The sequence below is a fragment of the Microtus pennsylvanicus genome, chromosome 2, assembly GCF_037038515.1.
Source record: "Microtus pennsylvanicus isolate mMicPen1 chromosome 2, mMicPen1.hap1, whole genome shotgun sequence".
NCBI classification, from domain to species: Eukaryota; Metazoa; Chordata; class Mammalia; order Rodentia; family Cricetidae; genus Microtus; species Microtus pennsylvanicus.
In genome coordinates, this window is record NC_134580.1 from 130098061 (window position 1) to 130117711 (window position 19651).

Sequence of the window (19651 nt, forward strand, 5' to 3'; positions counted from 1 at the left end):
CTTCTGGCCTCGCCCACTCAAGCACCACCCCGGCGCCCCTCCTTCAGGATCCTACTCTTTCCGTCTCCTGCTCCGGGGTCTACCTCAGACCCCACTCCCGGCCGCTGCGCCCCTAGGCCCACCTCCTCCAGGCCCGCGGCCACCCTGCGGCTCCGCGCTTTCTTTGAGCACCGCCTCCGCTTCCGTAGGCCCCCGCCCGGTCCCTAAGGCTCCTCCTCTGGGCACGCTCCGCCCTCAACCTGCTCCTCCCCGGTGGCGTCGGGTCCAGCCGTTCCCGGGACCCCCCACTCCGCCAGGGTGGAAGCCACCAGCTCCTCCCCGGCCGCCCCGCCAGCCGCCTCCGTCCCTCCTCCCGTCAGGCCCCGCCCCGGGCCCGCCCTCCTCTCGGCGCCGAAGCTCCGGACCTTTCCAAAGCCGGGCGTGGGGGGGGGGTTGTGCAGGGAGCCCACGCGTTCCGAAAGCCCGGCCCGGGCAGGGCAGCACCGGGGACCGAGTGTTCGGGTGGCTTTGGTGGCACGATCCGTCCAGGAGGACGCGGACGAGAAGCGGGCCGGAGCTGAGGCGGCGGGCACGGGTCTGTCTTTCCCGCCCCTCCCTGCGCGCGCCCGAGTGGTGGCGGCCGGGAGAAGGACTCGTGGCTGCGGGGCTCGCGCCTCTGTCAGTGCGGCGGGGCGCGCGAGCGGCGCGGGGCGCGGAGCCGAGGGAAGCCGAGGGGGCGGAAGCGGTGGCGACTGTCGCGCGTGTGCTCCGGGCTCCTCACGAGGCGGCCGGGGCCGCCTCCTCCCTCCCGCCCGCCCGCCAGCCCTCTCGCCCTCCGAGAGCGGCCGCGCCGTCGCCTTCCGCGCCGCGCGGCTTCCTCCAGACCTCGGCGCGGGTGAGTGGGGGCCGCGGGCCGCTCGGGAGGAGTGGGGCGAGCTGTTCCTGGTGCCTTTTCTTTCCTCACCTCCTCCGGCGGACCGCTGCCTATTTTTAGAAACTCTTTCTTTCGGCCGTTCCGGGAGTCCTGGGAGCCGGAGTAACTCTCGGCCCCCTCCCTCTGAGCTCCCCCCTCCCAGGCCGCCCGCTCCGGGGCGCCTTGCCCGGGGCCGCCCGCGCTCGCCCCTGGCCGCCTGGCGTTCGCAGCTTGCTCCTGGTCGGCAGGCCCGGCCGGGGCCAGGAGTTGGGGGTGGGCCGGCGCCCGCTCGGAAGTTGGTGTCTTTTGTGCTCGCGCCCCGCCCCGGCCGGCGAGGGGAGGAGGGGAGGGAGCGGAGGTTGCGCCGGGGAGGCCTCGGGCGGGCTGGGGCCTGGCCCTGGCCTCGCTTGGGGATCCGGGCTTCTTCCGGCTTTCCAGCCCGGGCCAGCTCTTTGGCTTTCCTTAGGCGCGCAGACCTGGTCCTTCCTTCCCCCTTCATGGCTCTGAGAGCCTCGCCCGCCACTCTTGCCTATCTTTTGGTCGTTGTCACCTGGGGCGCGGACGGGAACGACCAGCCAGTCGAACTGGGACTGGGGCTCATACTTTACTCCGGTCCTCTACGCGGCCGAGCCTCAGTTTTTTTCCTGGGTGACATGGGGTCAAGAAGAGACGCGGCCTCGCAGGGTGTTAGTGAATTTAGGGAGGGAGTTAGTGCTTGACAGAAGCGTTAAATGCCAACAGGTAACGTTCGATGAGACTGACCCAGGAACTTCGTGAATGTATCGCCTAATGGCCACAGCGGTCTTCCGGAGTTGTCCCTGCTCAAAGGAGCTGAAATCGAGGTGCAGAGAGGCACAGCTGTAGAAGTGCAGAGCTGTTAGTAACTGTTACTTCTTTGCTGATAGGAGCATGTGTCATCTCTTGTGCAGAGGGCGTTTTGATTTACCGTTAGGATTAACAGCGTATAGTTAAGAAACGTAACTCTGGGTTCCTCCCTGAGACAGCGACCTAGCTGTCACAGATAAAATCCCCTTTTGTTGGTACCAGAACTGAGAGGGAAGTGATTGCGATGAATTTTGTTGCTGGTGTTGTGGTAGACAGATCCAGAGATCTCCTAGCCTCAAACATGAGTGATGTTCTGAGCTTAAGGACCTCACCGAAGCCCACATTTTACTTTATTGTATGTCTCCCTCTTCCTCCAACCTCAGATCTCCTATGTTCTCCATGATCTTAGTTGGAAGCTCAGGGATGGAGGTAGTGCAAGTCAGCTTCTTCAACTCCCAGCCTTCTAATAGTGTTATTTTTCTTTGTTTCCCAATAAGGCCTTTAGGGGTTAAAGTGAACTAAAATTAACTTCAGCAGCTGTTTTCCTTCGGCAGTGAGTTTGATATTAGTTGTGGGGATCATCTGAAAACTCAGACAGGGCCAGTGCTTGAGGCGCTCCTGTTTGCGTTAGTTCTTTGGACCTGAGGTCTGTGCTTCACCCAGCCCTTAGGTCTAGCTTTAGTAGTGGTGGAATATAGGAGGTGGATGGCTCAATAGGCACCCTTCTTTGCTTTTTACTGATCCTCGAAAGGGGAAGGCTGTCTAAATAAGTTGACTACCTTGGTGATTGCTGAATTCCTGGCAGCCTTTCTTTCACTCTAGGTTTTATTATTTTTTTTTCCTTCTCCCCTCCCCTACATTGTCATTTGTTGGACGTGAATGAACGTGAACTGCATTTTCAGGCCTCAATATCAGGAGTCTTGGGGTTATTGGACATCTCAAAAGACATTGTAGTCTCAGTCATTTTCTGTGTCTGAAGAGCTAGGTGTCTCTTTCCTGGTTTCCTAATGGTTTAGGTACTCTCCTGTGACTGTTACCTGAGTTCTGATTTAGTGTGAAGTAGTTTGCAAGGCTTGATTTATGCCTTTGTCATGTCAGCCAGTAGACACAGATTAGGACGTTTGCCTTCGGATCATAGGATTTAATGGGTCTTGACTTCAACAAGGAGCTGGGCCATTCTTTGTGGCCCTTTGAGTCTGTTTCTTTCTGTTGTCTCCTAGGGTGCTGTGGAGACAAGAAGATGGGTGTGAAGGTGCTTGTTACAGTGATAGCCGACATCTGTTAATCAGTCACAGGACTGAGGGTTTTTAGTGGACCATGTCATTTGATCCTTGGAGCAGTCTATGAACTAAGTATTATCCCTGCTTTACAGAAGCAGCAGGCCTAGAGAAAGGTTACATGACTTGGTCAGGGCCATGTTAATTGGTCAAGCAGGATTCACTGTGCAGACAGTAGCATTAAAGTCAGATTCTTTCAGAAATTGTGGAGTCATAAATGTATGTAATATCTTAAACAGTTGGCATTGCGACAGTTTTACGGTGTCCAGTTCTTTGGGATTAAGTATATGGTTGTACAGCTGTGACATCCCCAAATTATTTTACCTTCCCTAACTGAAACTCTCCTGGCAAACACATTCTGTTTTCTGGTGTAAATTTGACTCTGTAGGACCTTCATAGTGAAGTGAATTAATTCAATCTTTGTCCTTTTGTGATTGCCACGGCTAGCATTGCCTGCCTTCATTTCAGTGTTCATTAATGTAGAATGATTTACTAGTTCTCATCTGTTGCAGAGAATGACATCCCTAGAGCAGGAGTCCAGGCTTGGTTGTGTCTCTGGCAAAGCCCCTTTCTCCACACTACAGTTTAAGCTTTATTGCTAAAACCAGTTCTGGAATTACACTAGTCCCTGTGTTTTCAGAGAAGACCTTCTATCCTTGAACCCAGATTACTCCATATTTTCTGTTTGTGCATACTTATTTGACCATTCAGGGTTTGGGTTTACAGCTGTAGTGATCAGGAATAGCAGGACTATGAGAGTAACCTGGATTAAAATTTGTCAGCTGATTAGGTGGATTAATTACCGCAGTGCCAAGCTCTCCTTTTGTGCCCCTCTCTTTCCATAAAGGCGCACAAAAAGGATTGGAGTTTGGAGTCTTAGAAGTTCTTATGGATCCTCACTGCTGTGGGTTAGGGTGGGTTAGGTGTTACATTTAACTTTTCAAAATTCACTTCAATTAATCTGTTTTTGTGTTTCGTAGTGAGATTTTTATATTTATGAGAGTTGGCTGGAATTTTGTTCTGATAGTAATGTGGCTTGGAGTAGGGAGTGTTGCAGAGATGGGGTGCTTATTTACGTTGTGCCCTCCAAACCTCTGCTAGCCCACTGGTCTGTATACTAAAGTCGGAGTGTTGAGTCGTACGTTTGATAAAGTGCCATTCTTTTTTTCTTTTCTTTTGTGGTGCTTGAGATTGAGCCTGGAGTTCATGCATGGATTTGTTTTTATTTTATGTGTTTGGGTGTTTTGCCTGCATATGCCTGTATACCATGTATGCAGTACCCAAGGAAGCCAGAAGATGATGTCATTCCCTAGATTAATTGGAGTTTCAGATAGTTGTGAGCTGCCATGTGGGTGGTGAGAGTTGAATTCCAGGACCTCTGAAGAGCAACAAGTGCTCTTAACCATTGAGCAATCTCCAGACCTTGGATAGACCTTGGGTAGGTCTGCATGGCTATTTAGACTTCTTTTTAACATTCCAGGTGACTGCTTGCTTCAATGGATACATCATTATTGGAAAGTTTTCTTCATTTACTGAATTAAAACATTTTTGAGAAAGGGTTTTACTGTATAGCTAAGACTGTGTTGCAACTTGGGGTACTTCTCCTCAGCCTGGAGTTACAAGAAGTATCATTAATGCCTGCCTTCATAGACTAGTTTTGAGGCATTTACTAAGCATGATACTAGGCTTGAGGATTTGGTACATATAGTTAGGCAAAGAAACGGGCATATAAGAAGTGTTGTGACAAGGACAGTACCGTGAAGATGTAGAGGATGGCATCTAGCCCAGCATTGTTGGGTCAAGAGGGCATCCTTGGAGAAGGAGGCTAGGCTTAAATGTAAGCCAGGAAAATGAAATTTGGGGAGCCACAGAAGAGGCAGAGATGGGTCTATTCAAGGCGGAAAGAACTGTAATTCTAGGGATGGTGATGATGTTATGTGAGACTTTTAGTTACTTACTGTATCAGATACAATTGTGGGCATTTAACATTTGTTAACCTCTTCCCTGAGAGGTAACTAAAATTATTATTGCTATCCTATAGGGAAGGAAACCATCTCAGAGGGATTAAATGAATTTCTCAAGATCTCAGGTCAAGTGTAAAGCCTCACATGAGTGGTTATGATGATATAGCAAGACTTGCAGAGTAGGCAGAATAGAAGTCACCTCACAGAAGGGCTGTATTGACCCCGTGAAGGACTTTGAATGACATCTTGAGGTGAGGGGGCCTTCCTGTGACTTTGTGCATCTTTTGGAAACTATCTCTGGTAACTTCCTAGGGGAGTGGACTGAGAGCTAGCACACTGTGGGTATCCCTGACCCAAGGTTCTGGTGTTTCAGATGGCAGAAACCATAGTGTTATGTGTACATGAAAAAAGTGAACCAAGTAGTATGAGAAAGATTGTTGGAATGGAGGATATGGAAAGCAGCACATTTTAATCTGGAGTATAGGTCAGATTATAAGTGGGAACCAAAAAAGGGAATATATATAGAAGGGAAGGGTGAGGATTTGTCATAAAGGGTTGGTTATCTTAAATCTGCTTTTATTAATCTCTGTTACAGATACCTGTTCTCTATCAGCGCTGGAGCCAGTGGTGAAGGGAAATGGCAGTTAGTGTGCTTCAAAATCTAATTTGTTTAAACCAGTGGTTCTCAACCTGTGGGTCACAACCTTTGGAAATATGTGTTTTCTGATGGCCTTAAGAACTGAGACACTGCTCAGAAGCAAAATTAGTTATGAAGTAGCAACAAAAATAATTTTATGATAGGGGATCACTGCAACGTGAGGAATTGTATTTGTGTTAAAGGTTCAAAGTGTTAGGATGGTTGAGAACCACTGGGCTAAATTGAGTAATGCAAACACTATTTTTAGAAAGGAAAATGTTAGTTGCTAGGCATGTAGATTCTGTCCAGCTGCAGAGACTGGTAAGCCAGGATAATCTTCTTTTCTCTAGACAATGTCTTGTAACACTATGTTCCATTGTGCTGCTCTATAAGTAATATAGAACTATCTAATGATAGGTAATATATATAGTATCACCTTAGCGAGGCACCAGAACACTCCCTTTCTAGAAGAGCAGCAGATCTTAGTGCCTGTGATAGAGCAACGGAGTGGGGAGAGGAGAGGATAGTGGGATCAAGCAGGACAGGACAGGATGGGACTGTATGAGGAATTACTTTTATTAGGGATAGGAGTCCAAAGACCTGTTTTCCAGACTTTCTATTAGGTGGCATATGTTAAGGTTTGTTCATCTGCATAACAGCCGTACAGACCAGGCAGTGGTGGCACACACTTTTAAACCCAGAAGCCGCACTAGTTCTCCATAGAAGCCAGTGGTAGTGGTGCGTGCCTTTAATCCCAGCACCAGAGAGGAGGAGACCCATCTCAGCTCAGTCTCATTCTGAGGATTCGTGGAGGCAGGATTGCCATTTCAGTCTGAGGTAGAGGTGTAAAAGCCAGTGGCTGGGTGCTTTGCTTTTATGATCTTCAGGTTGAACCCTAATATCTGTCTCTGGGCTTTTATTAATCATGCTACACTCCCTCTTCCTCTTTCCCCTTAGTTGAATGCATAGGGCTCTGCCCAGGTACCACTGTTAACTTTTCTCATTGGCCAGTCCTTTTTCTTTCATGTTAAGTTTCTTGTCATTTCATAATTGCTTTTGTAGTAAAACATATGCTATACTTTTTGGGAGGAAAAAGAGGAAGATGAAATGTGGTCCCTTTTTCTAGTTTCCATCTCTTAGAAGAGCACTTGAAGCTGTCTCCCGTGTCCTGCTTTGGATGGTAGGGTAAGGAGTCAGGGTTGTGGTTGAATACATAGGTTTCCCAGAGGGCTTGTGTATTTGGAATGTTGGAGTTGGTGAAAGTGTAAATCCAGCAGTCCTCTCACCATGTCCAGTGAGTTCATTAGGATTAAAATAGCATTTGGTGGACTTTTGATGTGTTCTGAATCATTTTAGTTACAATTACCTAAGGCTGGAATTTTAGTCTTCCTTCTGTAAAACAAAGTGACAGGGCTAGGTAATCTTTTTTAATTTTACTATTTACTAGTGTGTGCGTATGTATATGAGTATGATGTACATGTGTCAATTGGTTTGTCTTTGTCATGGCTCATGTGTGGAGATGTTTTGGGAGTTGATTCCTTTTACCCTGGGTTCTGAGAATCCATCATGTCATCAGGCTCTGCATTGTAGGTACTTTGACTTGCTGGGCCATCTACTTGGTTCTGGAATAGATTACCCCCTCCCCCTCCCACACTGTTTTCTCTGTTATAGCCTTGGCTGTCCTGTAACTCAGTCTGTAGGCAAGTTTGTCCTCACAGAGATCAGCCTGCCTCTGCCTCCTAAGTGCTGGGATTAAAGGTTTGTACCACCTCATTAATAATCTTAAGTGATATTTCTACTACAGTTTTATGGAAACGGTTTAGGAATTTTTCTCTGGAAGGAGAAAGGGGTTTACCTAAAGTGTTAAAAGATATCTCAGGGTTAAATTCTGGGGTCATCAAATTACCTTTTATTATATAAACAGATGGGTATTGCTTTTAAGAGTAGACAGATAACTGGAAAAATATGAGGTTAATTTACCAAATTAACTGTTGAGTTCCATTATAATCTTGTAGCTGAAACTCTAAGGGACAGACTTGGGAGCCTAAGATTACATAATTTAAATATGTGACAGCTGTCTGAAAATCACATAATGAAAGGAAAATAGAAACAGTAGTAGTGGAAAATACTAGTTCTAGAACATGTTTTGCTTTTGTTGTTTGTTTTTGAGATAGGGGCTCTGTATCTCTAGCTGTCCTGGACCTCACTAGGCAGAGCATGCTGGCCTCAAACTCACAGAGATCCATCTGAATCTGCCTTCTTAGTGCTGGGATTAAAGGTATGTGCCACCATGCCTAGTTTCCAAACAAAGTATTTTTACAGAGCTTTATTTAGCCTTATGAGGTAGGTACCCCTACTTCAAGACACCTGGTCCTTGAAATGACATCTATAGAAAATGAATAGTTCAGTTTGTCAAGCCAAGAATGATTGCTTTATTTCAAATAAATATTCTCTTTTAGAAGGCCAAGTTTAGCAGTTGAATGTTTGTGGCCAGGTTTTCTTCATTCTGGAGGCATTTATCTGGTATTTAGCTGTCTCCTGTTTATTAAAGATTTTAGTAAGCTTAGTTAAAGGTGATGTTTGTATGGTTTTTCTTCATATGTTTGTCTACTTTGCTTTGTAGTTCTTTGTGCTAGTGAAAGCAACCCCAGCAGCAGATTGGAAAGGGTCATTTCTATAACTCATCATGTAGATCTAGGGTTTCCTTGTGTTAGGCCTGATCATGATGTATTGAGAAGTCAAAAGTTGCTTGTTCCCACAGACAGACCATTTCTAGGCTTTTGGGCCTTGTTCTTCTAGACAGCTGTAAACTGTCACTGAGGAATGGTACTGTCAGCATAATAATGAGGGCTGTGCATGAGTCAGTGGAACACAAGAATAACTTTCCTTAAAATCTTAAAATCTCACTTTAAATTAATTTTTCACATAAACTAAAATAGCCCTTTTTATAGCAGGGTTGTAGGTAGGGTTATGGTGTTACTTGATGGTGTAATACAATTATGCTTGGAATCCCAGCAGCTGTCTCCTATCCCTGTGCTCATCTAGTCCTTGCAGCAGTTTGTGATCTAATAGAGAATACAAAACCCAAGCAAGATAGGGAGGGAAACAGGTAAGTAAAACAAATCAGAGGTGGCTAAAGTGGCTCATTGGATAAAGAAATTTGCTGCTAAACCTGATGACCAACCTGAGTCTGATTCCTGGGATCCACAAGTGGTAAAGAACCAACTCCTGCAAATTGTCCTTTGACCTCCACATGGGCATTATGGTGAGAACACTATGCACACACCCTCTAAATAAAATTAAAAACACTGACAGTTTGTATCCCTTTCCTATCTTTGCTTCTTTTGGCCCAGGTCGCAAGATCAGACTGGAAATAGCATAATTGGTAGGTAACACCTCTAGGTAAGGAGGCTTTGATTTTGTTTTGTAGTGTATTGACATGTTTTTGATATTTTCTTGCCTTCTCCTTTTCTTCTCCCTGTTATTCAGTTCTCTCATGTCCAATGTGTCCATAGGTAAAGTGCCCAGTCCCTAGCAAGTAAAGTCAAGAACACTAGGCTCGGGGAGAACGCCTGCCTTGTTTAAGGCCCGCCCACTGCCTCGCACCTTCTCTAGCTCCTAATATCATTGGCTTCCAGAAAGATTTGGTGGTGTCTAGCTTCTGCTTTAAGAATAAGGAGAAACAAATTTCATATTGAGTTTCTACTTTCTTTTGATAGAAAATAGGTCTCTGTTTTGTTTGCAGTAGTTGTTTGTTTTTTTGGAATTTGATCAATTTGTCGCCTATTTGGGATTCTCAAAGCTCATCACTGTGACTGCCTTCTTTGACTGCTTAGATACATGGAGTCTTAGAAAATGAATGGCGGGAGCATAAAGGTTCCCCTTATCTTTTTTGAGCCTTTCCTGGAACTAGCTCTTGTAGACCAGGCTGGCCTTGAACTCACAGAGATCCACCTCCCTCCGCCTCCCAAGTGCTGGGATTAAAGGCTTGCACCACCACCGCCCAGCTGATTCCCCTCATCTTGAAGGACTCCTTTCTCTTCAGAAAGAAAAGTTACTTAGGATAGTATATTGTGGTCATGATTTCTTCTAACAATTTAGCATTGTCTGAGGGTTCTAAAGGGATAAGTGGTTTCTTGAGATGATTCAGTGGGTAGCTGTACAAGCCTGGCATCCTAAATTCCATTGCTACCCATGTAAAGGTTTAAGGACAGAACTAGCTTCTAGAACATCTTTCCTTCCCTCTTTCCCTCCCCTTCCTCTTTCTCTCCCTCCTTCTCTCCCTTTCTCCCTCTCCCCCTCTCTCTTTCCCTCACCGTCTTCTTCCCTCTCCCTCCCTCCCTCTTGCTCATACTCTTCCTCTCTTCCTTGTCTGTCTCTGCCCCCCCCCCCCCGAGATGGCTCAGTGGTTAAGAAAATTTGTTCTGCTATAAGCGGGTTTGATTCCCACCATCCACATGTGGTTCACAGCTGTCTGTAAATCCAATTCTAGGGGATTCGGTGCCCTCTTCTGGTCTCTGTGAGCATCAGGCATGAAAGTGACACACAAACATGCAAGCAGAATATTCATACACATAAAATAAAATAATTAAGTAATTAAAAAAGTAAATCTTGAAAATATGTTTTTCAAAAAGATTAAGAAGTATACCTTTGTCAACTCTTAAAGGTTATGGATAATGTTGAAGATAGTGGGCCAAACTGGTGACAACTGAGGCATTCTGGTCTTCAGTGAGTTTATATTCTCTGTGGGGGAGATTAAAAAGCTGATTATGAGGTAGTGTCTTGGACAACTAAACTTGGAACAGGAAGGTCTGTTCTTACATGGCACTAATAAGGTAAACTGGAGAAGTCATTTTTTCTTACTGAACTCAATTTTCTTATAAGGTGGGGTTAATATTCTATATCTTGCTTTCCTTACTGTATACGGGGGAAATTTGGTAATGTTCCTAAAAGTACACAAAGTAAAATGGTGAGACAGTTTTTAATGTGAAGAGTCCATGAGTCATTTGTCAGAGGTTTCCATAGGAAGGCAAAGTCTTTGGGCTGTAGTGATGAGCAAGAGCTATCTGAGCCAGTCTCTAGGATTAGGAGAAATCACTGGAATATCTGAGCTGGGTTGGTCTTGTAGTATAAGGATAGTGACAGTTGTTTGAGATGCTCCTCGTTTCTAATATTCTGTCCGATTTTGCTTACAAATGATTAAATGCCAGTATTTCTGCTTCTGGACTATATTCCCCAGACTCTACCCAGAAACAACATCCAAATACTTTTTCTCAGTTAAAGTAAATCTTTTCCTCCCTCAGTCAGGGCATAAACCTGAAGGTAGGAAGTGATACAGAGGCCACAGAGAAACTTACTGGCTTGCTCACCCCCCCTTTTCTAAAAATTATTTATTTTTATTTTATGTGCCTTGGTGTTTTGTCTGCATGTTTGTCTGTGAGGGTGTCAGATCTTGGAGTTACAGACAATTGTTAGCTGCCATGTGGGTGCTGGGAACTGAACCTAGGGCCTCTGGAAGAGCAGTCAGTGCTCTTAACCACTGAGCCATCTCTCCAGCCTGCTCAGCACCCTTTCTTTTCTGTTTTTTAGTTTCAGGAGAGTTAGGGCTACACAAAGAGAAACTCTATCTCAAAAAAATCAAAATACATACATATATACACACACACACATATAAGAAATTTTGTGGGTGTGACTGTTTTGCTGGTGTGTGTGTGTATGTGTGTGAACTGTGGGTGCATGGAGATCTGAAGAGTGAGGACTCCCCTGGATCTGGAGATACAGATGGTTGTGGACTGGGTGCTAGAAACTGAACCCAGATCCTCTGCAAAGAGTAACAAGGCTTTTAACTGCTGAGCTATCTCTCCAGCCCCAAGTCTGCATTTATATATGTGTTTAGCACCACCTGCACAGAGTGGCATCCTCTTCAGTGACCTGGCCCCCCTCCCACACTAGTAATTAATCAAGGTAATGAGTGCCCTACAGACTTGCCTGTAGTCAGTCTGTGTGTCTTTTTTCTCAGGTAGGATTCCTTTTTTCTACGTATGTAGAGGGTTCATTTTCTTTTAAAGTGCAGGAGGAGAGGAGGAAAGGAAACACTGAGACCTAAAGATCTCAGTCTCAGCCCACCTATTACTTGTGTAATTTGCTCAGGGAAAAATAACCATTTCTTTGTTAGCTTTTATTCTGCCAGTGGAACCTTGCTGGGTGTTTATTTTCTGTAGTTTTACCAAATCACTTTGAAGGTTGGCATGAACATAGATCACGTCTTAGAGCTTTTTTTTTTTGTTCTATGAGCAAATATTAGAAAATGTACCTTAAATTACCTGGTTGGGGAAAATAGATGATCCTGGCTGATCCCTAATGTTAAACTTTAGTCAGTAAGCTCTCGATTCTGTGTGTGTAGGACATTGTTAAAGTCTGGGGCTGTTGGAGCTTCTAGAGATACTAACCAGAGGGCTTTTAGGTTCCTGGGCAATTTGAATATTTGTTTAAAAAAATCTGTTTGTTTTGTTTTTAAGTCGGGCAATGGTGGTGCCCACCTTTAATTCCAGCAGAGGCAAGTGGATATCTGTGAGTTTGAGGCCAACCTGGTCTACAGAGCGAGTTCCAGGATAGGCTTCAAAGCTACACAGAGAATCTCTGTCTCGAAAAACAAGCAAAATGAATTCTGATCTGAGTTCTGAATCTGCCTTCATATTAATAGCTATAATGAATTATGTGCCCGTTTTGTAATTATGCCATACTTAGTATCATGTATTTGTTAGTAGAGCTGCTACTCAAAGCTATGTGTTAAGCCCTTTAAAATCTTTTTAGTTCTGCCTCAGCCCTAAGAGGTAGATTCTGTTCTATAAACGTGTGTGTGTCTGTCTGTGTGTGTTTTCTGTAACCATAAATATAGCTTGGGAAACCTGGTAAATAAAAAACAAATTTTTATTTTTTTTATTTATTTTTTTATTTTTGAGACAGGGTTTCTCCGTAGCTTTTGGTTCCTGTCCTGGAACTAGCTCTTGTAGTCCAGGCTGGCCTCGAACTCACAGAGATCCGCCTGCCTCTGCCTCCCGAGTGCTGGGATTAAAGGCGTGTGCCACCATCGCCCGGCAAAACAAATGTTTTTCTAGCAATAAACCTTCCTGGGATCAAGTTACTATTTCATGGGTAAGTAATCTTTTTCTCTTGTCGGGCAAAGGTGTTTTTGCTTTTGTGGAAGTATTGAAGGAATCCAGAGACAGTAGAATAATGGAGTGCAATTCTGCTTCAAGGGGTAGCAAACATTTATTTATTTTTTTTTAAAAAATATTTATTTATTATGTGTACATTATTCTGTCTGTATGTAGGCCAGAAGAGGGCACCAGACCTCATTACAGATGGTTGTGAGCCACCATGTGGTTGCTGGGAATTGAACTCAGGACCTTTGGAAGAGCAGGCAATGCTCTTAACCACTGAGCCATCTCTCCAGCCCGGTAGCAAACATTTAGGTGGGACTTTTCACTCCCAATGGCATCTAATGATGCCAGTTTTGCTCTTTTGCAAAGAAAATTTTAGTTGTGAACTTCAGAGAAGCAGCCCCTTTGAGAGAAAACAGTTCTTTTAACTCCGGGGATAACCAAGTGCTTTCTTTTCTAGATCTCTCCAGAGTGTCTTATTCTCTGTGAGTTTGAGGCCAGCCTGGTCTACAAGAGTTAGTTCTAGGACAGGCTCCAAAGCAACACAGAGAAACCCTGTATATGTGAGGGTGCATGCATGCCATTGGTTCATATGGAAGCAGTCAGTTTTCTTATACTGGGTACAGGGTTTCAAGGAGGCTTGGTGACAAACACCTAATCACTGAGTTGTCACCAACCCAAGAAAGATGTGGGTTTTTGTTTGTTTGTTTTTTTAAGAAGACATCAACGAAACAATATAGAAAGCCTTTTGACTTTCCAGTGGATATAATGTTACTAGATCCTGACAATTTAAGAACAGTTGGATTTTTTTTTTTAAAAGACAGTTTATTATAGCTCTTGTTGGCTTGGAATTCCCTGTGTAGACTAAGGCTGGCTTTGAGCTCACAGAGATCCATCACTAGCCTCTGCTTCCTGAGTGCTAGAATTAAAGGTGTATTTCACCACACTGCCTAGTTTTAAAAAGCATGAATGTTGGCACTAACCTGGGATTTTTTAAACCAGATATCTGTGGATCAGAGATACCTGTTAGTGACCTGTTAAATAGGTCTGCTAAGGAATTAGACTTTTGACTTGGCTAAATAGGTAATGATTTCAGAAATGGCAGGCTGTTACTGAAACTCTTAGCCAGAGGCCTGGCTCTGAGTTTGGTCCTTGCCCCAACAAAGAGAAAAATTATATAAAATATATAAAAGAGAAAAAAACTTACTTACAGTTTTGGCCCAAACTGGAGACAAAGCCATACTCAGTTTGTCTCTGTTTTCCCCATAGAAGTGTTAAAATTGAATAGAAAAGATACAGCTAGGAGCTAGGCCTATATAGATGTATGGGGTTCTCATTGAGTTAACTAGGACAGGTGTCAGTCACTAGCGTTCTAATTCTGTTTGTTTCCTGTTTAACCTAGTCAAGGCTTCTGAGCCGGCTGTCTCTGCTATCAGCATGATGTTTCTTATTGGGAGCTGGGGCTGAAAAAGCCACTTAAAATGTTTTTCTTTTTGGTTTTGAATGAGTTTTACTACAGAAAGAATGAAGCTAAGAGACTTGATAGTGTAGTAGGAGGCCACTTGTTTGTTCCCGGCCGCTCAGACCGGAAATAATCACACAGAAACTATATTATTTAAATTACTGATTGGCCTATTAGCTCTAATTTTTTTTTTTTTTTTTTGGTTTTTCGAGACAGGGTTTTCTCTGTAGCTTTGGTGCCCATCCCGGAACTAGCTCTTGTAGACCAGACTGGCCTCGAACTCCCAGAGATCCGCCTGCCTCTGCCTCCCGAGTGCTGGGATTAAAGGCATGTGCCACCACCGCCCGGCTAGCTCTAATTTTTTATTGGCTAGCTCTTAAATCTTAATTTAATCCATTTTTATTAATCTGTGTATTGCCACGTGGCTGTGGTTTACTGGTAAGGTTCTGGCTCATCTGTTCCTGGCAGGGGGCTACAATGTCATCTCGCTAACTCCGCCTTCTTTCTCCAGCTTTCAGTTTTCCTTGCCTAGCTCTGTTCTGCCCTGCTATAGGTCTAAGGCAGTTTCTTTTTTTTTTCTTTCTGATAGTGACAAATACTGACCTCAGAGGAAACTTAGTGATTCCTCTTCTTTTTTTTTTATTTTTTTTTAATATTTTATTTTATTTTTTATTTATTTTTTTAAATTTATTTATTTATTAAGGATTTCTGCCTCCTCCCCGCAACCGCCTCCCATTTCCCTCCCTCTCCCCCGATCAAGTCCCCCTCCCTCATCTGCTCGAAGAGCAATCAGGGTTCCCTGACCTGTGGGAAGCCCAAGGACCACCCACCTCTATCCAGGTCTCCTAAGGTGAGCATCCAAACTGCCTAGGCTCCCCCAAAGCCAGTACGTGCAGTAGGATCAAAAACCCACTGCAATTGTTCTTGAGTTCTCAGTAGTCCTCATTGTCCGCTATGTTCAGAGAGTCCGGATTTATCCCAGACTTTTTCAGACCCAGGCCAGCTGGCCTTGGTGAGTTCCCAGTAGAACATCCCCATTGTCTCAGTGTGTGGGTGCACCCCTCGCGGTCCTGAGTTCCTTGCTTGTGCTCTCTCTCCTTCTGCTCCTGATTTGGACCTTGAGATTTCTGTCTGGTGCTCCAATGTGGGTCTCTGTCTCTGTCTCCTTTCATCGCCTGATGAAGGTTAATATTCATGAGGATGCCTATGTGTTTGTCTTTGGATTCACCTTCTGATTTAGCTTCTCTAGGAACATGAATTATAAGCTCAATGTCCTTTATTTATGGCTAGAAACCAAATATGAGTGAGTACATGCCATGTTCCTCTTTTTGGGTTTGGCTTACCTCACTCAGGATAGTGTTTTCTATTTCCATCCATTTGTATGCAAAATTCAAGAAGTCCTTGTTTTTTAGTGCTGAGTAGTACTCTAATATGTATATATTCCATACTTTCTTCATCCATTCTTCCATTGAAGGGCATCTAGGTTGTTTCCAGGTTCTGGCTATTACAAACAATGCTGCCATGAACATAGTTGAGCATATACTTTTGTTGTATGATAGAGCCTCTCTTGGGTATATTCCCAAGAGTGGTATTGCTGGATCCAGGGGTAGGTTGATCCCGAATTTCCTGAGAAACCGAAACACTGCTTTCCAGAGTGGTTGCACAAGTTTGCATTCCCACCAGCAATGGGTGAGTGTACCCCTTTCTCCACAACCTCTCCAGCAAAGGCTATCATTGGTGTTTTTTATTTTAGCCATTCTGACAGGTGTAAGATGGTATCTTAAAGTTGTCTTGATTTGCATTTCCCTGATCGCTAAGGAAGTTGAGCATGACCTTAAGTGTCTTTTGGCCATTTGAAGTTCTTTTGTTGAGAATTCTCTGTTCAGCTCAGTGCCCCATTTTATAATTGGGTTGATTAGCCTTTTATGGTCTAGTTTCTTGATTTCTTTATGTATTTTGGAGATCAGACCTTTGTCAGTTGCGGGGTTGGTGAAAATCTTCTCCCAGTAAGTGGGTTGCTAAGGCAGTTTCTTTATTGATTAATGGTGATCACAGCATACAGAGGGAAATCCCACATCGTGATAGGTAGGACAAATTGTTATATTGAACATCACCCTCTTCTTGCAGGCTATCCTCCCCTCTTGCACATATACTGACACTTGAGCCCAAGCCCCACACTTAATGCAATAATGTTTTATATGCTCTTTACACAGAGGTGCAACTATTCTCTTCCTTGAGTTTGCCTGTCTTCCTAGCAGACTTTAAAATTTAAAATTATTTTTCCCCTGAAACAGTATCTCACATTGTATCCTTCACTGGCCTGGACCAAGCAGACATGTTAATTTCAAAAACTAGTTTCTAAAAGAAATGCCTGCTGACAGCTTAGTTAGTGTACTGTTTGTCAGCTGAGTCATTTGTGACCGATCTTTTGGAAATAGGGTGGAGGAGAAGGAAGGCTGGATTCGAGCAGCAGTTCTTCACCTGTGGGTTGGGACCCCTTTGGAAAGCCCCTTCAACAAGGGTGTCATATCAGATAGCTGCATATCATAGATTTGCATTTATAATTAGTGAAATCACAGTTACAAAGTAGCAACAAATACACTTTTATGGTTGGGGTCACCACAACATGAGATATTAAAGGTTCTCGGCATTAGGAAGGTTGAGCTTCCCAAGTGCTGGAATTAAATGCATATGCCACCATATCTGACTGCTTTATGGGGAATTTAGTTCAGATTTTTGTTTTACACGCTCACTAAAGTAGTCTAGAGTCTTCTACCTCGCAAGAGTCTCCTATGGGCAGGGCATTTCAGGACATTCAGTAGAGGCTGTCTAGAGCCTGATCTGTCAGAAGTGTTGCAGTGGTTCCTAATTAGAAGTGGATCTAGATGGGCTTGTAGCCAGACCTGGGAGACTCTTGATTACTATGAAATGGATCTGGTTATAATTGTTAGCACCATTGTTCGGAAAGTGTAGTCCTCTCCTGGGATCAGTAGCAGGCAGTGCTGCCCTGAACAGATTGTGAAAAGGTTGGTGAACTTGTATCCTTCTTTGTTATTTTTTCCTTCACCTTATAAAATCATGATAGTGCCTGGTTATCGACTCTCTCTGAAATGGAAGTCACTTATTTAATACTTAATAAATGTTATATAGTAGGTAGGGTAAGCTCTTTTGCATAGTTATTTCTTCCAGTTTACCAGAGTAGGTTAGAAAAGGAAATGGAAGCTTATAGAAGTCAAAGCAAAAAGACTTTACTGTTCCTTGTTACGTAGCACATTGTCTGTGATGTCTAATAACATTTGAGACAACTGTAATTCCAGCGGCTGAATTTTTTTTTTTTTAAAACCAGGGCCTGCCTTTACCTTCATATATATATTCTATTGAAGATCAGGTCCTGTCCTTGTAACCCTGTAAAGACTGGAGGAAATTTCTTTTAAAGCCAGTGGTAATAATAGTTATTAGGGAGAGCTCTGCTTGCATTTATGCTTTCTTAACTACTTTTCAAGGTCTAAGGAATGAGCAGGCTCTAATGGAGTGATCAGTCATTATTTGGGATCAATGGACGGTCTTTCAGAGTGATGCCAAATTGTAAAGGATATTTCTAGGCTTTGAGAGCCTAAAGACTTAGCATGTTCTGTTACCTGTGTTGTGCCAAACCCAATTCCTCCTTTTGATGGTCTGAAAACAAGTATTTGATGAGTGTTGTCTTACGCATTAGGACTTTGGCTAGTGCTAAAAATTCCTAGATAACTTCACAATCCAGCATCATTTAAGGAAGGATACAAACCATAGTAGATGGTATGTGTCCCTTAATAGGATCATGTATAAGGATAATGGGATTTCCTGGGGAACATAAATGATTTGTGCTTTTATTTGAGATGGAATTTCATGTAGTCCAGGCTGGCCTCCTATCTTACCTCCCAAGTGCTGGATGACAAGTATATGCCACCACACTTGGGTCTTACCTGTTTCTTTTTTGTTTTGTTTTAGGATTTATTTTTATTTTATGTGCATTGGCGTTTTGCATGTGTGTCCATGTGAGGGAATCAGATCCCGTGGAACTGGAGTTAGAAATAGTTTTGAGCTGCCATGTGAGTGCTAGGATTTGAACTTAGATCCTCAGGAGGAGCAGCTAGTGCTCTTAACTGATGAAACATCTCTCCATACCCATTTTGTTTTGTTTTGTTTTTGTTTTTTGTTTCTTTTTTTCCTCTCTCTCTTCCTTTTTTCCTTTTTGGAATGCTCCATGTAGACCAGGCAGGCCTCGAACTCAGAGAGAGATCTGCCTGCCTCTGCCTCCTTAGTGCTGGGATTTAAAGGTGTGTGCTACCATGCCAGGCTTTACTTGTGGTTTGAAGGAAAAGTAAGAGTTAAGGTAGGGAAGGGACCAGCACAAACAAAAGCATAGTTTTGTTCAAGAACACAGGGTAAAGGAGTGGGCATTAGAGTCCTTGCCCTTTGCCACATTTCAGCTGTAGCCTTTGGATGGCAGTTATGTCGGGCTTCAGGTGGAGTAACAGATTTATTAGCAGGTACCATCGAAATTTCTAGAATCCTGTAGAAGGAAGGAGGGAGAAAAGCTGAAAACCAGCAGTCTTTTGTACCAAGCCTGCCAGAGGTACTGAGTTCTTGGCAGTGATTTGAGAATTCTGGCCTGGGCAAATTGGTTGGTTTTTCTGGCAAAATCCCATTAGCTCCATATAGTCTGCCCCTCCTCTCTGTGTGCTTTTTAAAAAAGAAATTAATGGAATCTGTTCAAAATACCTCTGAAATGAAATTACATTTTTAACTCTAATTACCCTAATTAGAACTTGACAGCCGTAATCCTGAAATGGCAGGCCCCCAGGCGGTGACAGGCTCGTTTACCCTGGTGAAATGGGGTTCTTTTCTGAGAAAAATTCTTTTATTTTCTTCTCAGCTGCTTGGTCTTTGCTCCCACAGATTTACCAAGCTAGGGGAGCTGTAGTGGTGGGCTCTGTAGAGGTGCACCTTGGAGGTGCCATCAAGATGGTTGTTACCACATACATCTATTTTTTTTCCTTTGGTTGAAATTGGGCTTTTGAATGAAATTCTCTGCTCTGAAGATCAAGGAAATGACACTGGTTAGAGGACTGTTGATCTAGGGCTAGACCTTGTTCTAGGGTAAGTTTAAGACTAGTATTGAGGACATTGTTTAACCATCTGTGGCAGTGAGCACCTGTAATCCTTGCACGCAGGAGGCTGATGGCAAGAGGATCACCAGGAATTCAAGGCTAGTCAAGACTAGCCTTCAAAAAGCTAGCAAACAAAAACATTAACAATTTGAGTTTAGGAACAAGGAAGTCTGAAAACAGAAATCTTTTCATAGATCTCCAATTCCTCTAGCTTTGTACAATCTTGATGGATGCCTAGTCTTAACTAGTTACCTGACTAGCCTCAAAAAAGATCTTGGGGT

At 43.9% G+C, this 19651-nt stretch overlaps 1 protein-coding gene across 2 annotated transcripts in view; it reads left to right on the forward strand.

Annotated features, from left to right (window-relative positions):
• Positions 1–446: 446 nt before the first annotated feature.
• Positions 447–19651, forward strand: part of Raly (RALY heterogeneous nuclear ribonucleoprotein) — a 76808-nt gene continuing 57603 nt past the window's right edge. The window contains exon 1 of one of the 2 annotated variants that reach the window (XM_075962630.1): positions 447–874. The gene's annotated coding sequence lies outside the window, so the exon portion shown is untranslated. The remainder of the gene's footprint in view (positions 875–19651) is intronic. The other variant, XM_075962633.1, reaches the window with a different exon arrangement.